The sequence below is a fragment of the Oncorhynchus mykiss genome, chromosome 15 (assembly GCF_057628025.1).
Source record: "Oncorhynchus mykiss isolate SJ-2025 chromosome 15, ASM5762802v1, whole genome shotgun sequence".
NCBI lineage: Eukaryota > Metazoa > Chordata > Actinopteri > Salmoniformes > Salmonidae > Oncorhynchus > Oncorhynchus mykiss.
Window position 1 is genome coordinate 37,978,213 of NC_143036.1, and position 17,265 is coordinate 37,995,477.

At 43.0% G+C, this 17,265-nt stretch overlaps 1 long non-coding RNA gene across 3 annotated transcripts in view; it reads left to right on the top strand.

Annotated features, from left to right (window-relative positions):
• The first annotated feature begins 1,174 nt into the window (after positions 1–1,174).
• LOC149977451 (uncharacterized) overlaps positions 1,175–17,265 on the top strand; it is a 49,783-nt gene continuing 33,692 nt past the window's right edge. Inside the window, exons 1-2 of one of the 3 annotated variants that reach the window (XR_016486668.1) lie at positions 1,175–1,843; positions 17,028–17,148. This is a non-coding gene — a long non-coding RNA (uncharacterized LOC149977451). The remainder of the gene's footprint in view (positions 1,844–17,027; positions 17,149–17,265) is intronic. The other 2 variants (XR_016486666.1, XR_016486667.1) reach the window with 2 other exon arrangements.

The window sequence follows — 17,265 nt, forward strand, 5'->3', positions numbered from 1 at the left end:
TAAATGTGCTGCCAGCAGGTGGGCAATTCCTTCCAGGAAGGAGAGAGGGAAGGAACAGCTGAAGGATGAAACAGTAAAAAGTGGGCACGACACAGCACGGCATGGTAGTCTGTAGTAAAAGGAGAGTTACACTGCCTGGCGTGGTAGTCCATTTTATAGAGGGTCAAGCAGCTGTGTGGTGCGCTGAGACCAGACAGAACTGGGGAGGAGAGACGCCTTGGAGGGAGAGACGCTTGCGGGATCGCCGTTCCCTCTGAGAGGGAGAAATCTGGGCTGGAAACAAGGATGCAAGGAACCTAGGAAGGTGAGGGACGTCCTGAATTCAGCCTCTCCTCCCTCCTTTCTTTCCCTCACCAGCCCCATTCCTCCTCTTCCTATCTGGTATTCAAGCTTGCTAAAGCCATTAGCTTGGTTTGGGACCTCTCTATCCTGAGTTTACGTTTTCTCATTTAGCAAGCAGTTAAAACTTGGCATCCCATTTCATTCACGGTGCTCATGTCATCTACACACACAGACACAGACACACAGACATACACACCCTTGGCACTCCAGGCATCCACACTTGGACAACTGAGGCTGGGCTTGTCACTAAATCCTCTTGGCTCCTCGTTGTCTAGGTGATGACGGTTGTCTAGTTCACCTTCCGTCAGCTTCTCCATCTGTCTTTACTGTGTCTTTTGAGTGGTGTTTACCACATCCTGCAATGGTGGTGACTTTTCTTTCATCACCTCAAGACCTCTGGGTACTGTAAGAATAATTTTAAGATAAATACACAACTCAGAGGATGAGAGGACTAGAGTGCTAAAACAGAGTCCTAATGATCAATAGAGTTAACGATCAATAGGAGTTGGATTTCAGTTCAACATCTGTTTAGAATCTGTGGAACGTCACTCCTGAACTCTGAGCTACATGTGCTGCTGTCTGTACATTGAGTCGGGAGCAGGATACTTGTTATTTGGCCATTGGCCAAGTTGTAATGCAAGGACTTCTGATTGGTCAACCCCAGGCTAGGGTGGGGGGTTAAAAATGGCATACTGTTCCTTTGTTCGGTGGAGAAAAGCTGAGGACAGGGGAGACTGAACATTTTTTTATTTATTTATTTTATTTTACCTTTATTTAAAACCTGTTAAGGATATGGCAGACATACGCCCCCTTTGGAGAGATTGGGTACCCCTAGTAAACTGGAAAAAAAATCTGTCAAAAATTGCTAATATATGCAAATAAAAATTATTATTGGATAGAAAACACTCTAAAGATTCTAAAACCGTTGGAATTATGTCTGTAAGTATAGCATAACTCACAGGGCAGGCATTCTTCCAAACTAGTTTTGTGGCCATGAAAGTTGGAGCAACTTTGACGTCATGGCCCCCACCCTTCCCAACCAGTTATGATTCTGGGGACACTTTCTATCTCTTCCGCTAGATGTCCTCTTTCAGTAGAGCTTTGAATCGTTCAAATCGCGCGAGAATTGACCCTATGGGAGTGAAATTAGTGCGTGCCACGAGAGAATAGGCTGTGCGTATGGGCGCGAATTGGTCCCAGCCATTCCTTTGTTCCAGCACTCAGGAGAAGGGCAGACGATGGCCGATTGAATTGAAGTTTGTTTTGCGTGTCTAAAACATCATAAAGCTTGCTTCTGCACTTAGTTTGACCTGTTTAGTCGACATATAATATGTAATTTTGAAGTTTTGATGCGCAACTTTTCCGGACCAGAGGACGTTTTGGGTGCATTTCAGCTGATGTTATTAGCAGTAGCTAATACAAAGACGCAAGACTTGAAACCAAACGATGTATTGGGTAAGTATGAAGCCTTCCAGAACATTCTGAACGAAGACCATCGAAGGTAAGGGAATATTTATGCTTAAATCTGTGTTTCTGTTGACTCCAACATCACGTAGAAATGTAGCTTGGAACTGAGCGCTGTCTCAGCATATGGAATAGTGTGCGATTTCTGTAACGTTAAAAATACATCTAACACAGCGGTTGCATAAAGAAGCAGTGTATCTTTCTAACTATATGTAGAACATGTATATTTAGTCAAAGTTTATGATGTCTATTTACGTTATCTTGCCGTGGTACATAGATTTCCTGCGGGCATTTTTGAGTAATTTCTGAACGTGAACTCACTGTAAATGGACATTTATGGATATAAATGGCATATTATTGAAAAAAAAAAATATGTACTGTGTAACATGTCATATTACTGTCATCTGATGAAGATTTTCAAAAGGTTAGTGAGCGATTTATTTTTTAATCCTGCGTTTGTTGATTGCATGTTTTGGCTATTCAAATGAGCTGTGTCTGGTGGTGGTTTTACATATATATGTGCTATGTTTTCGCCGTAAAACATTTTAGAAATCTGACTTGCTGGCTAGATGAACAAGGTGTTTATCTTTCATTTGAGCTATTGGACTTGTTAATGTGTGGAGGTTAAATATTTTTAAGAATATTTTTGCGTTCCATGCGCCACCGTTTCAGCTGAACGTGGGAGGGTTGATCCCCAATTGGGAACCAGTATCGTAGACAGGTTAACCAGGTAGGCAAGTTGAGAACAAGTTCTCATTTACAATTGCGACCTGGCCAATCTGAACATATTCCTCCCAGCATAACATCTTGATTTGTCCTTCTCAAATTAACCTACAGTATTTTCTCCCCTTGATATGATTTGGAGTTTGTGTTTTGAAGAATAAAATCAATTGCTAACACTTGGTGCCGTGACCCAGGTGAATTCGTCTGAACAACAACAACAAGAAAAACGTATCAACTGTGTGTTAATCCAGAAGAAAGAGAGAAGGCTGTGCATAACCCACTTTGGGGGGGTCAACTCTGAATCTCCCTGATTTGCTTTGGAGTTTGTGTTATTGAAGAATAACATCAATTGCCAACAGTATTGAGGCCAATGTATGGTAAGGGCACTTGATGCGAAAACCAGTTATGAACTTCATATTTCCTGAAGTTAACCTATGCTTGAATCAGGTATTTCGGTGGTCATCTCTATAAACAAGTTTAATAGCAGCTAGTGTTATACAGAAGGCCTAAGCAGCAGAATCATATAGGTCACTTTCCCTGTATCCTTCAGTGTGTCAGGTTAACTAATATCTCATAAAACTAGTATTAAAAGCCTGATGGCCTCATAAAAGCTGAGCTGAGGCCTATTTAAGTGAACACGTCACCCAGAGGCCTTCACACTGTATGTATTTACCACTGCATCCCCACTCTCCCGACTCCATATTGAAAGCAGTTATTTTTCAGATGCCTTTTACTACCTACCACACCGCATATAGCTGTTCTATACAAAGAGCAAATATGAATCAGTCATGACTCTTGCTTGCGTGCGTGCGTGCCTGTGTGTGTGTGCGTGTGTGTGCAGGCCCTCTGTTTCCTTGTCTGATTAGCAAGGCCTAATCATTTGCATGCAGAGGGAGAGCTTTGCCTCAAAGCCGAGAGAGAGTGGTATAGCAGCAGAGAGCCCAGCACTGAATCCTGTATAGAGGTGCTGTGAATATAATAGATGTTCCTCACACAGTCTCTTAGAGTTAGAGTGACTCACAATCAATAGGCCTCGATTTACACTGCTTTACATCAAAGTTCATCATTCTCTTTCTGAGCTGTCAGACATGGGGCTCTAGTCTACTCTCTACATAACTCACTTTCCCAGTGAAATAAATTTACAGAAAGTTGCCGTTGTTGGCTGTTCAGAAAGTTTGTTTTATGAAGCAAGACCATCCACTTTAATGTCTTGCTTTGCTTTGAAGTGCTTTTCGGACACATTCTGTACTTGTGAGTTGATATAATCTTCTTTTCCAGCAACAATTAGACTGTAATTTCGGTCTAAGAATAGCTGAGCTTCTTTTTATATGTATGACATTTTCATTTAACACGTGATTCCTAAATAACTCCAAGCACAACCGCGTTTTTTCCGAGAACTCAGCTGTCAACTAGATTCTAATTGTGTCAGTGCTTGGGATTGAGAATGACGTACTGTAACTCATGGGGTTAACTAACTGAATTACAAGGAAATGCATTTTCTTAGAACAAATGTACATGCACTTGACTTTCAGTAGTATGTTGTGTACAGACCAAAGTTATCTCAGACCAGTGTTGTACGTATGTACCGAACCTTCGATGTTATGCTTCGGAGAAATGCTCACCTTTTGCATATATATTACTTTATGACTGGAGGTTAGTCAGAGTATAAAGCATTTATTGTCCATATTAGATGAGCTCCAAGATCTAATAACACACGTTTACATGGACAGTTTCTATGGAGACATACCATTTACAGTAATTACTCTAACAGAACAAGACCTTTCCATAGTTTGTTATTTTCTCTAAAACTTTTCAATGAGATGAGCTTCTACATCACAGTGAATATACTGTCATTCTGTATGTCATTCAAGCTGAATCAGTGATGAGATGCTGGCAAGATGAGTTTAAATAATTGATCAAGATCTGGAATGGATCTGCTGAATGTCTGATTGGCTTACCGGAACAGTCTGGCTAACATTTTCTGTTCTGGCACTGCGGCCACTAGTCAGAGAAGCCTTTTAGTGACTGGGTAACCTCAGCTTCTGTCGGTCTGGCTGACATTCTCTGTTCTGGCACTGCGGCCACTAGTCAGAGAAGCCCTTTAGTGACTGGGTCTAACTCAGCTTCTGTTCCCCTTTTCATATTATTTCTATCTTGAGATGTTTCTATCCATAAGAGTTTCATATCATCTTGCTATAAGAAGTGACACCGGTTTTCTTTCTACACGTTATTTTTATTGTTCAGTCGCTTTTATTATTGAAGGGTGCAACAAAGGGCACACACTTGAAGAAAAAAAAGCCCAAAATCTGTTTCTGTTCTGTTCTGTCATTCCATTCCATACAAGTAACACAAGGATTGACAACATGCCAGTGTGACAAGTGGACATTGCAGAGCAAGCGTAGGAAATGTCCTCATCCAAACAAGATAGCTGCAACACTGTTCCACCGTAAGCTTTCACAGGCTGACAGTCCCCCTTCAGAGTGAAAGATAGAGTATTAAAAGCTTAAATTACAGTATATTTATGAGAAAGAAAACAATGGATTATTGTGGATAGCAATACACTTAAAATTGAAATAATAATGTTGAGAACCCTTGGTTCAGAAATAAAAGCACTTTATGCATATAGTCCGCCCATTTGAAGGTCATAAGTATTTGGACAAATTCACTGATGCGCATTAAAGGAATCAAACGTTTAGTGTTTGGTCCCATATTCCTAGCACGCAATGACTACATCAAGCTTGTGACTCTACAAACTTGCTGGATGCAGTTGGTTTTGGTTGTGTTTCAGATTATGTTTTGCCCAGTAGAAATTAATGGTAAATATTACATATTTTTGGAGTCACTTTTATTGTAAATAAGAATGGAATATGGTTCTGAACACTTTTACAATAATGTGGATGTTACCATGATTATGGTTAATCAAGAATGAATGATGAAAGTTACAGATGCATAAATAGCAATGATCAACAAACAATTAGACGGAGCTTAAAGAATTTTGAAAAGAATAATGGGCAAATGTTGCACAATCCGGGTGTGGAAAGCTCTTAGAGACTTACCCAGAAAAACTTACAGCTGTAATTGCTGCAAAAGGTGATTCTAACATGGATTGACTCAGGTGGTTGAATACTTAACTACTGTAATCAAGACATAAGTATTTTTATGTTATTATACAATTTTTTTTTTTTTTACAAACGTTAGAATTTTTCTACTTTGGCATTACAAAAAGTTTTGTGTAGATCATTGACAAAAAAATGATAGTTAAATACATTTTAATCCCACTTTCTAACATAACAAAATGTGGAAAAAGTCAAGATATGTGAATACTTTCTGAAGGCACTGAATGTCTTTGTGAGGGTCCTGGGGTGAGCCAGGCCCTGCTCCCACTTTTCTTTCCTTTATCCCTCTCTGATCTTTATTCTAGATGAGGGCACTCCAGCCCTCCACGGGGTCCCCCAGGATAAGGCATTTGTTCTGCACTGCAGTAGGACCCAAGCCAGCCTCACCTCCTACCCCCTGCTAAAGGACCCCGCTCCACAGGCGTCCCCCTCTTACCTTCGCTAATCAGAGCGCTACGCTCCCCAGTCACGCTGCTGTTCCATGCAAGCAGTTCTGTAGACGGCCTCTTAGGTTCCTTTCCATATGGGCTGTATAGGCTACTGTGCAGCCCCAAGGAACGGGTGAAAAGCCCCCCCACCGCTCCCACCATTCAACCATCACCCCCACAGCAGAAAGCCTCTCCACCCAGACGCAACCCTCACCCCCCAGCCAGCCGTCGCCCACTGCAGGGCCTTGTGCCAAATGTCACCCTCTTCCCTAGATAGTGTAATATTTTTGACCAGAGCCCTTTGGTCACTAAAGTGTACTAAATATGTAATAGGCTGAGATTTGGGACGCAACCAAGGACTGATAGAGGAAGGGTTCTCAGCAGGAGTGGGGGTTGTGGGGGGTGCGAACCATGTCTGCACATCAGTGAGATGGGTATATGGATGAAGTCACTGTTTCACAAATCCAGGGTATTATCGCCTGTATTATCACCCTTTGTCTGTCCAGGCAAGCTGCAGCTGTCACTCACTGGTCTGGCTAGCCTGGGCTGGGGGAGCAAAAGACCAACACACTAGGTAATAGTCATGGACAGAGAGAAACAGAGATTGGGGAAGAGAGAGAGATGAGAAAAAGAGAGAGACAATTGGAGGAGAAAGAGTGAACGAGGGGGAGAGAAAGATAGAGGGAAGAGAGAGTGAAAGAGAATGGAGAGGGAGTGAGGTAAAGAGAAGCCATACAGAGTCAGTCACATGATATTTGATTGCTGCCAACCTCTGACAGATCTGCTGAATATAAAAAGGAAAAACATCTATTTTATCTCCCTCTCCAAAATGACCAGCAGTAATGCCACTGATTGAATCATTCATTTTACGTTTCTGTAGATTAGTCGTCTGACCAAAGCCTGCCCTGTCTTCACGACCAATACGGCTGCTTTGAAAATAAATAAAAGTCTGTAGGGATGTGAAATAAATATGATTTAAGCTTTGGAGCTCATGCAATATGGTTGAAGGCTAACCGCACGCCTGCTCCTCCTCTCATCTGTAGTATGAAGATATTGAGGACAGAGCCACAAATCAGATCAGTCTAATATTATAGATAGACGTTAAATTGTGCCTAGGATCAGATAAGACATAACAGCCAGTGTGATTTAAAGTCACATTATAAAAAGCCTGTATTTTTTTCAACTTCAAAGTGTTGAAACCCCCAATTATATACACCACATGATCAAAAACATGTGGACACCTTCTTGTCGAACATCTCATTCCAAAATCATTGGCATTAATATGGAGTTGGTCCCCCTGTGCCGCTATAACAGTGGAAATGCTTTCCACTAGATGTTGGAACATTGCTGTAGGGACTTGCTTCCATTTAGCCACAAGAGCATTAGTGAGGTCGGTCACTGATGTTGGGCGATTAGTCCTGGCTAGCAGTCGGCTTTCCAAATCATCCCAAATATGTTTGATGGGTCAGGGCTCTGCGCATGCCAGTCAAGTTCTTCCACACCGATCTCAACAAACCATTTCTGTATGGACCTCGTTTTGTGCACAGGGGAATTGTCATGCTGAAACAGGAAAGGGCATTCCCCAAACTGTTGCCACAAAGTTGGAAGCACATAATCATCTAGAATATCATTGTATGCTGTAACATTAAGATTTCCATTTCCCTTCACTGGAACTAAGGGGCCTAGCCCGAACCATGAAAAACAGCCCCAGACCATTATTCTTCCTCTACCAAACTTTATAGCTGGCACTGTGCATTTGGGCAGGTAGCGTTCTTCTGGCATCTGACAAAACCCAGTTTCGTCCATCGGACTTCCAGATGGTGAAGCGTGATCCATCACTCCAGGGAACTCGTTTCCACTGCTCCAGTGTCCAACAGCGGTGAGCTTAACACCACTCCAGTCGACACTTTGCCTTGCGCATAGTGATCTTAGGCTTGTGTGCAGCTGCTCTGCCATGGAAACCCATTTAATAAAGCTCCCGACGAATAGTTATTGTGCAGACGTTGCTTTCAGAGACCGTTTGGAACTCAGTAGTGAGTGTTGCAACAGAGGACAGATTATTAACCGCTACGCGCTTCAGCGCTCGGCGGTCCCGTTCTGTAAGCTTGTGTGGCCTACCACCTTGCAGCTGAAAATTGACGAATTGACTTGTTGGAAAGGTGACATCCTATGACAGTGCCACAAATCTCTCTCGCTCTCGCTCGCTCTCTCGCTATCTCTTTCTCTCTCTGCCCCCCTCTCTCTAATAACATACATATACTGTATGTTTAAATAGAAACCCACAAAGCTGTTATTATCCCATACCATGTTTGTCTGTGTTCTGTTTCTCGTGTGATAACAGTTGTTTCTTTATTATATGCATATTCCCAATACATACTGAAGCAGGTGAGCAAAGGTAGAGATAAAATTAAGTTCATACTTACATCTCAGCGTTTTGGCCCCGTTCACTGTGACTTCTAACAGTTATAGAATAGTCTGCTGACAAATTGCTCTTGCAGGGAGATAAGGTGTGCGGCAGAGTGATATTATTGAACAACAAGAAAGAGTGAGAGAGAGAAGGTGTGCGTGCGAGAGGAGTTGGTGTGTGTGGCTGCCTGTGTGTTTGCACATTTGTGTGTCTCTCTCTAAATAGGGCCAAAGGGAGAGAAGTAGCCTCACTCACACACTGACCTTTCAGCGAAAGGGAACACACAGACAGATATTGAGTGAGTCTCATTGTACTTGAGAGAAAGAGTCTGTAGGGATATGGATATTTATTTTATCTCCCCTCCTAGTTAATTGGTGATTCACCAGTTGGTCTATTTTCCACTGAGTCTTATTCATTTAATTGAAGCAGACCTTAAAAAGAACAATGAAGTGTGACTATGCCACGTCAATTCTTCGCTCCCACACACATGCAGACAGGCAGGCAGACACAGACACAGACACAGACACAGGCACAGACACAGACACAGACACAGGCACAGACACAGGCACAGGCACAGACACAGGCACAGACACAGGCACAGGCACACACACACACACACACACAATGATTCAGTTAGCAGCAGCTATCATTTACCATGGCATACATTTACATAGCCTGTGACCTTTTCCCCAATGCACAAACACTTTCATGCAGTCGCCGATCCTTCCATCCTTGCTCATTCATATTCCTCCATACAGGCCTACTGTCCACCAGACGTTCATACACATTCATCCTAAATTGCCCGGACAGTCTACTGATGCAAATTGCCGGCAGGTTGTTTTTTTGTGTGAGCTTTTATTTTGCAGAAAGCTGTTACATACCTTGGGTACGTCCCATATGGCACAGCATTCACTAGTGAATAGTGTGCCATTTGGAATGCGGACGTTGATGTATGCAGACAGAGGGGTATTTGTAAAGCAGTGACACCTGATATGGATGGCGGCGTACACCAATGATCATGGTGACTGTGGAGGATACTGAGTCCCGGCCGACGGCTGAATCCATCTTTTAGTTTATATGAGGAAAGGGCTTGCGCACACATATGCATAAACGCACAGATGCACATACACACACACACAGACACACGCTTGTTGGCTGCTGCTGTAGACATTAGCTAACCTAGTCACTGATAACTGCCTACCATGTGCTTCCTTCACTCCTTCTTTTTCTATTCAAAGTACCATGCTTTAATCTTGTATTTGAATGTCTTCTTACTAAAGATTCACATAGTGGGTGGGAGCTGGTCCTCCAAGAAACACATCAACTTTGAACAATGGATGGTGGATCTGGATGGGGGGGGGGGGTTGAAGAGGATAAGTTTTTAAGACAATCTAGGTAGCATATAGACCCTTTGAACCGCCGTGACAAATTCACCCCTCGATCCCTCCCATAGTAGCAGCAGACTCTACTCCATGCTTCCAATTTCCATTACTCTTCTCAACGCTTCAAATTCTATTGACGTTACATACTGCCATTTTTTTTTGTCTCAATTCAGCCCCGCTCCTCTCTCCCCCTTCCCCTTCCCCATGAAGCCTCCATGAAGGCAGTGATAATATTGGGCATAATTCTCTAAATGTTCGCTGAATTAACACTGGAGGAGGGTGAGGGATCCATTTTCACTGAATTAACACTGGAGGAGGGAGGGGGAGGGGGAGGCCTGACTCTGGGTCAAGGAAAGTTTAGAGTAAATGGATGGAACTTTCCATAAGACAGGTATAGAAGGAGTTCACATTTCAACCTCCTTTTCAGACCTGGGTTCAAAAAGTATTTGTTTTCTATGGGGGGCAGGTAGCCTAGTAGTTAGAGTGTTGGTCCAGTAACTGAAAGGTTGCTAGATTGACTCCCCGAGCTGACAAGGATACAAATCCGTCGTTCTGCCCCGAAACAAGGCAGTTATCCCACTGTTCCTAGGCCGTCATGGTAAGTACAAATTTGTTCTTAACTGACTTGCCTAGTTAATCAAAAATAAATTGAGCATACCTGGAGTGACAGATGGGCAGCGTTTTCCTTTTGTTCCATTGTGCCAGGCAATCTCAATCAAGCACAGCTGAAGCATTTAGAAAAAAACAAATACTAATTCAACTGCAATCTTCTCTCATTTCCACCATTGAGAACTTGTTGTGCTTCCTCACATGGTGCAGGCATGGGCATGGCAGCTAGCTACGTATGTCAACACCCAGATAATGTGTTATCACAGGTTTATACAGGAGGGTCGTTCCACATCAAAAATCACAAGGAAGAGGATTTCGACACCCACAATCTCAGATTGTTTCTGTTGTTAGAGACAGATAGGATTAGCATTCCTGCAACGTTGTTGAAATATAATATGATCTTGAGACATTAAGCTAGTTTATTCACCCAAATTGGCCATTTTAATGTTGAGAATTCACATAATATTCAATACATATAGTACCTAACATCCAATTTGGATGAGTTAGACATGAGGAATCTAAAGAAATTGTCAAAAGCCACCCGCAGATTCCCCACACCCCACGCCAATCCCACTTCAACAATGACTATATGGTATCAGTTCTCTGTCTGACAAGTAGCATGGAGCTGTGGCTCGGAGTATTGTTTCTTCGTCCTATGTAATGTATTCCAAGTGAATTTGGTGATGGTTTTTTCACACTTTACAGATAAATTGGCCATTGAAGTTGTTGGGTTTATGTCCTAGCCTACATCCTGATAGTACCATGATCTGACCACTAGATGGTGCTGTTAAATGTGTTTTCTTTTTGAAAGAACACCCCCCATCAATTTTAAAGGGATATTTCACAGAAATTACAAAATTACATATTGGTTTCCTTGACCTGTAAGCAGGCTATGGACAAGGTATGACAGCAATCCATGCGTTGGTTTTGTTGTCCACTGTTTCGAATGCTACATTTTTAAACAAAACCAACTCACGGGTTGCTGTCATACTTGTTCATAAAGTTCTTATAGGGTAAGGAAACCAATATGTAATTTTATAATTTGGGTGAACTATCCCTTTAACATTGAGGGTGGGGGGGACATCACCAAATTCAATGAGAATACATAACATAGTATGACGAAACAATACTCAGAGTCGCAGCTCCATACTACTTGTTAGACATAGAGAACTGATACTGTATGCTCTTTGTTAGGGTGGAATTGATGTGTGGGGTCCGTGGGTGGCTTTTGACAATTTATTTGGATTCCTCAGGTTTCACTCATTGTTAGAAAAAAGTTTGGTCCAAATCAGATTTTAGGTACTATATTTATTGACCTCTCCAACGGGCTCGGAGAGGTGAAGGTCGAAACATGACTCGCCAAACCGCGCTTCTTAACACCCGCCCGCTTAACCCGGAAGCCAGCTGCCCCAATGTGTTGGAGTAAACACTGCTCCACTGACGATCGGAGTCAGCCTGCAGGCACCCGGCCTGCCACAAGGAGTAGCTAGAGCATGATGAGCCAAGTAAAGCCCGACACCGGCGGATTCAGTAGATTGAGATGCAGTCCACGAAAAGTCTCTAGAGTAATACATGATGACGTTACCAATTTTCTGAACCTCACAGGCCAGTGGTCCATCTAATAGCCATCATCCATACATATGATTATAAAAGCCTAATGTATGCTCACATCAGCAAGCATTACATAAAGCCATGAGAATCAAATGGCTTATGACTAATACAATTTGTTTTAATTGTCTCGTGGAACAACAGAGCGAGAGATTGAGAGCATTTCAGAATGACGTCTCGCTTGCTCTGCAGCAGCGACGTGCATCCAACTCAATCCAACTCAATTCGTCCTTTATGAGGTGCTATTTCGCTGTGTTTTAATGAAGCCTGATTGGCACTGCGTCCTAGAGGCCATTATCATCAGAAGGATGTGCTGGCTGTAATCTGCAATTATGGGCCTAATTGTGTTCAGGATCCTCTTGGTTTAAATGAGCAATCAGGTCTACTGCTGGTGAACCACCTGTAAGTGCCACCTTGGAGCAGAGTGAGGACGACAGTGTGACTGTGTGACAGTTCCGATGTAAAATGTCCATCTCAAGTGTCCCTAGATGCTGTTCTCCATTCTCTCTTCCTTCTCTCTATTTTCTTTCTCTTTGTCTGTCTCTACGCTGGCTCTCCCTCCCTTTCCTTTCTCCATATCTCCCTATCTTTCTCTTTATTTCACCTCTCTCTCTCCCTCCCACCCCTCTCTCAACCCATCCCATCCAATTCCTCCCTCTCTCCTCTATGGAATGTAAACCGGGCCCTATTATAAAGCCAGTTGTCTTATCATAATTATGCATTGTGTCAGACCCTGCCTCTGTTGGTGGTGATAAAAGGAGAGACTGATTAACTGAGGGGAGAGTATTGATTCATATTGACAGGGCTCTCAAAGCCACTAATGAAAGGAATGCAAATTCATCTTCAACAAGAGCACTGTTTAATAACGCCTAACACCATAAAAACCCATAATATAGGCCATTCTCCCTGTCTAAAAAGAACATGGATCACTAGTTTTGTCCCATGGAATAAATGTTGTGGATCTTAATGTTTTTCCTCATAATCCTGGACTATCGGACCACCATTTTATTACGTTTGCAATTGCAACAAATAATCTGCTCAGACCCCAACCAAGGATCATCAAAAGTCGTGCTATAAATTCACAGACATCACAAAGATTCCTTGATGTCCTTCCAGACTCCTTCTGCCTACCCAAGGACGCCAGAGGACAAAAATCAGTTAACCACCTAACTGAGGAACTCAACTTAACCTTGCGCAATACCCTAGATGCAGTTGCACCCCTAAAAACTAAAAACATTTCTCATAAGAAACTAGCTCCCTGGTACACAGAAAATACCCGAGCTCTGAAGCAAGCTTCCAGAAAATTGGAACGGAAATGGCGCCACACCAAACTGGAAGTCTTCCGACTAGCTTGGAAAGACAGTACTGTGCAGTACCGAAGAGCCCTTACTGCTGCTCGATCATCCTATTTTTCTAACTTAATTGAGGAAAATAAGAACAATCCGAAATTCCTTTTTGATACTGTCGCAAAGCTAACTAAAAAGCAGCATTCCCCAAGAGAGGATGACTTTCACTTTAGCAGTGATAAATTCATGAACTTCTTTGAGGAAAAGATTATGATTATTAGAAAGCAAATTACGGACTCTTCCTTAAATCTGCGTATTCCTTCAAAGCTCAGTTGTCCTGAGTCTGCACAACTCTGCCAGGACCTAGGATCAAGAGAGACACTCAAGTGTTTTAGTACTATATCTCTTGACACAATGATGAAAATAATCATGGCCTCTAAACCTTCAAGCTGCATACTGGACCCTATTCCAACTAAACTACTGAAAGAGCTGCTTCCTGTGCTTGGCCCTACTATGTTGAACATAATAAACGGCTCTCTATCCACCGGATGTGTACCAAACTCACTAAAAGTGGCAGTAATAAAGCCTCTCTTGAAAAAGCCAAACCTTGACCCAGAAAATATAAAAAACTATCGGCCTATATCGAATCTTCCATTCCTCTCAAAAATTTTAGAAAAGGCTGTTGCGCAACAACTCACTGCCTTCCTGAAGACAAACAATGTATACGAAATGCTTCAGTCTGGTTTTAGACCCCATCATAGCACTGAGACGGCACTTGTGAAGGTGGTAAATGACATTTTAATGGCATCGGACCGAGGCTCTGCATCTGTCCTCGTGCTCCTAGACCTTAGTGCTGCTTTTGATACCATCGATCACCACATTCTTTTGGAGAGATTGGAAACCCAAATTGGTCTACACGGACAAGTTCTGGCCTGGTTTAGATCTTATCTGTCGGAAAGATATCAGTTTGTCTCTGTGAATGGTCTGTCCTCTGACAAATCAACTGTCAATTTCGGTGTTCCTCAAGGTTCCGTTTTAGGACCACTATTGTTTTCACTATATATTTTACCTCTTGGGGATGTTATTCGAAAACATAATGTTAACTTTCACTGCTATGCAGATGACACACAGCTGTACATTTCAATTAAACATGGTGAAGCCCCAAAATTGCCCTTGCTAGAAGAATGTGTTTCAGACATAAGGAAGTGGATGGCTGCAAACTTTCTACTTTTAAACTCGGACAAAACAGAGATGCTTGTTCTAGGTCCCAAGAAACAAAGAGATCTTCTGTTGAATCTGACAATTAATCTTAATGGTTGTACAGTCGTCTCAAATAAAACTGTGAAGGACCTCGGCGTTACTCTGGACCCTGATCTCTCTTTTGAAGAACATATCAAGACCATTTCAAGGACAGCTTTTTTCCATCTACGTAACATTGCAAAAATCAGGAACTTTCTGTCCAAAAATGATGCAGAAAAATTAATCCATGCTTTTGTCACTTCCAGGTTAGACTACTGCAATGCTCTACTTTCCGGCTACCCGGATAAAGCACTAAATAAACTTCAGTTAGTGCTAAATACGGCTGCTAGAATCCTGACTAGAACCAAAAAATTTGATCATATTACTCCAGTGCTAGCCTCTCTACACTGGCTTCCTGTCAAAGCAAGGGCTGATTTCAAGGTTTTACTGCTAACCTACAAAGCATTACATGGGCTTGCTCCTATCTATCTCTCTGATTTGGTCCTGCCGTACATACCTACACGTACGCTACGGTCACAAGACGCAGGCCTCCTAATTGTCCCTAGAATTTTTAAGCAAACAGCTGGAGGCAGGGCTTTCTCCTATAGAGCTCCATTTTTATGGAACGGTCTGCCTACCCATGTCAGAGACGCAAACTCGGTCTCAACCTTTAAGTCTCTACTGAAGACTCATCTCTTCAGTGGGTCATATGATTGAGTGTAGTCTGGCCCAGGAGTGGGAGGGTGAACGGAAAGGCTCTGGAGCAACGAACCACCCTTGCTGTCTCTGCCTGGCCGGTTCCCCTCTTTCCACTGGGATTCTCTGCCTCTAACCCTATTACAGGGGCTGAGTCACTGGCTTTACTGGGGCTCTCTCATGCCGTCCCTGGAGGAGGTGCGTCACCTGAGTGGGTTGAGTCACTGATGTGGTCATCCTGTCTGGGTTGGCGCCCCCCCCCCCCCTTAAGTTGTGCCGTGGCGGAGGTCTTTGTGGGCTATACTCAGCCTTGTCTCAGGATGGTAAGTTGGTGGTTGAAGATATCCCTCTAGTGGTGTGGGGGCTGTGCTTTGGCAAAGTGGGTGGGGTTATATCCTTCCTGTTTGGCCCTGTCCGGGGGTGTCCTCGGAGTGGGCCACAGTGTCTCCTGACCCCTCCTGTCTCAGCCTCCAGTATTTATGCTGCAGTAGTTTATGTGTCGGGGGGCTAGGGTCAGTTTGTTATATCTGGAGTACTTCTCCTGTCCTATTCGGTGTCCTGTGTGAATCTAAGTGTGCGTTCTCTAATTCTCTCCTTCTCTCTTTCTCTCTCTCGGAGGACCTGAGCCCTAGGACCATGCCCCAGGACTACCTGACATGATGACTCCTTGCTGTCCCCAGTCCACCTGGCTGTGCTGCTGCTCCAGTTTCAACTGTTCTGCCTTATTATTATTCGACCATGCTGATCATTTATGAACATTTGAACATCTTGGCCATGTTCTGTTATAATCTCCACCCGGCACAGCCAGAAGAGGACTGGCCATCCCACATATGCTCTCTCTAATTCTCTCTTTCTTTCTCTCTCTCGGAGGACCTGAGCCCTAGGACCATGCCCCAGGAATACCTGACATGATGACTCCTTGCTGTCCCCAGTCCACCTGACTGTGCTGCTGCTCCAGTTTCAACTATTCTGCCTTATTATTATTCGACCATGCTGGTCATTTATGAACATTTGAACATCTTGACCATGTTTTGTTATAATCTCCACCCGGCACAGCCAGAAGAGGACTGGCCACCCCACATAGCCTGGTTCCTCTCTAGGTTTCTTCCTAGGTTTTGGCCTTTCTAGGGAGTTTTTCCTAGCCACCGTGCTTCTTCACCTGCATTGCTTGCTGTTTGGGGTTTTAGGCTGGGTTTCTGTACAGCACTTTGAGATATCAGCTGATGTACGAAGGGCTATATAAAATAAATTTGATTGATTTGATTGATCACTCACAATAGTTCAAAAGGGACTATTTTTGTTTGCTCAATGTACAGTAGGAATGGATTTTGACAACATTCTAAAATGGTTAAAATTATATTAATACACAGTATTTAGGATCATCTTTTTTCATTCCCTTTACATTTGCACATACTGTACATAGATTTTTCCATTGTGTTATTGACTGTACGTCTGTTTATGTGTATCTCTGTGTTGTTGTTTTTGTCGCACTGCTTTGCTTTATCTTGGCCAGGTCGCAGTTGTAAATGAGAACTTGTTGTCAACTGGCCTACCTGGTTAAATAAAGCTGGAATAAAATCAATATGGATAATAATGATGCTTGAGAAGTTAATTGTGTCACTTTTTATAGCACCACTGTTAATTATATCATGCTGTTACTGGTCCATGCTTATTCTTCCCATATTTTCTCTCTCTCTCTTTTTTCTGTGTCCTCCTTGGTTCCACAGCAACCGACTGGCGCCTAGCAATCATGACCGGATACAGCGTCTGAGGTTTGATTTCCAGCAGGCCAGAGGAGATGAGAATCCTGACAACCGATGACGCACATATAGCTTCGAACAGCCCTGGGTGAGTGTCTAACAACCTGCAGTACAGACCTACGCATTAACCACGACAACCAGCAAAACCCAACCCAACCCAGCTCATTGCTTCATGGACCTCCACACTAACCCTAACCCAAACCAG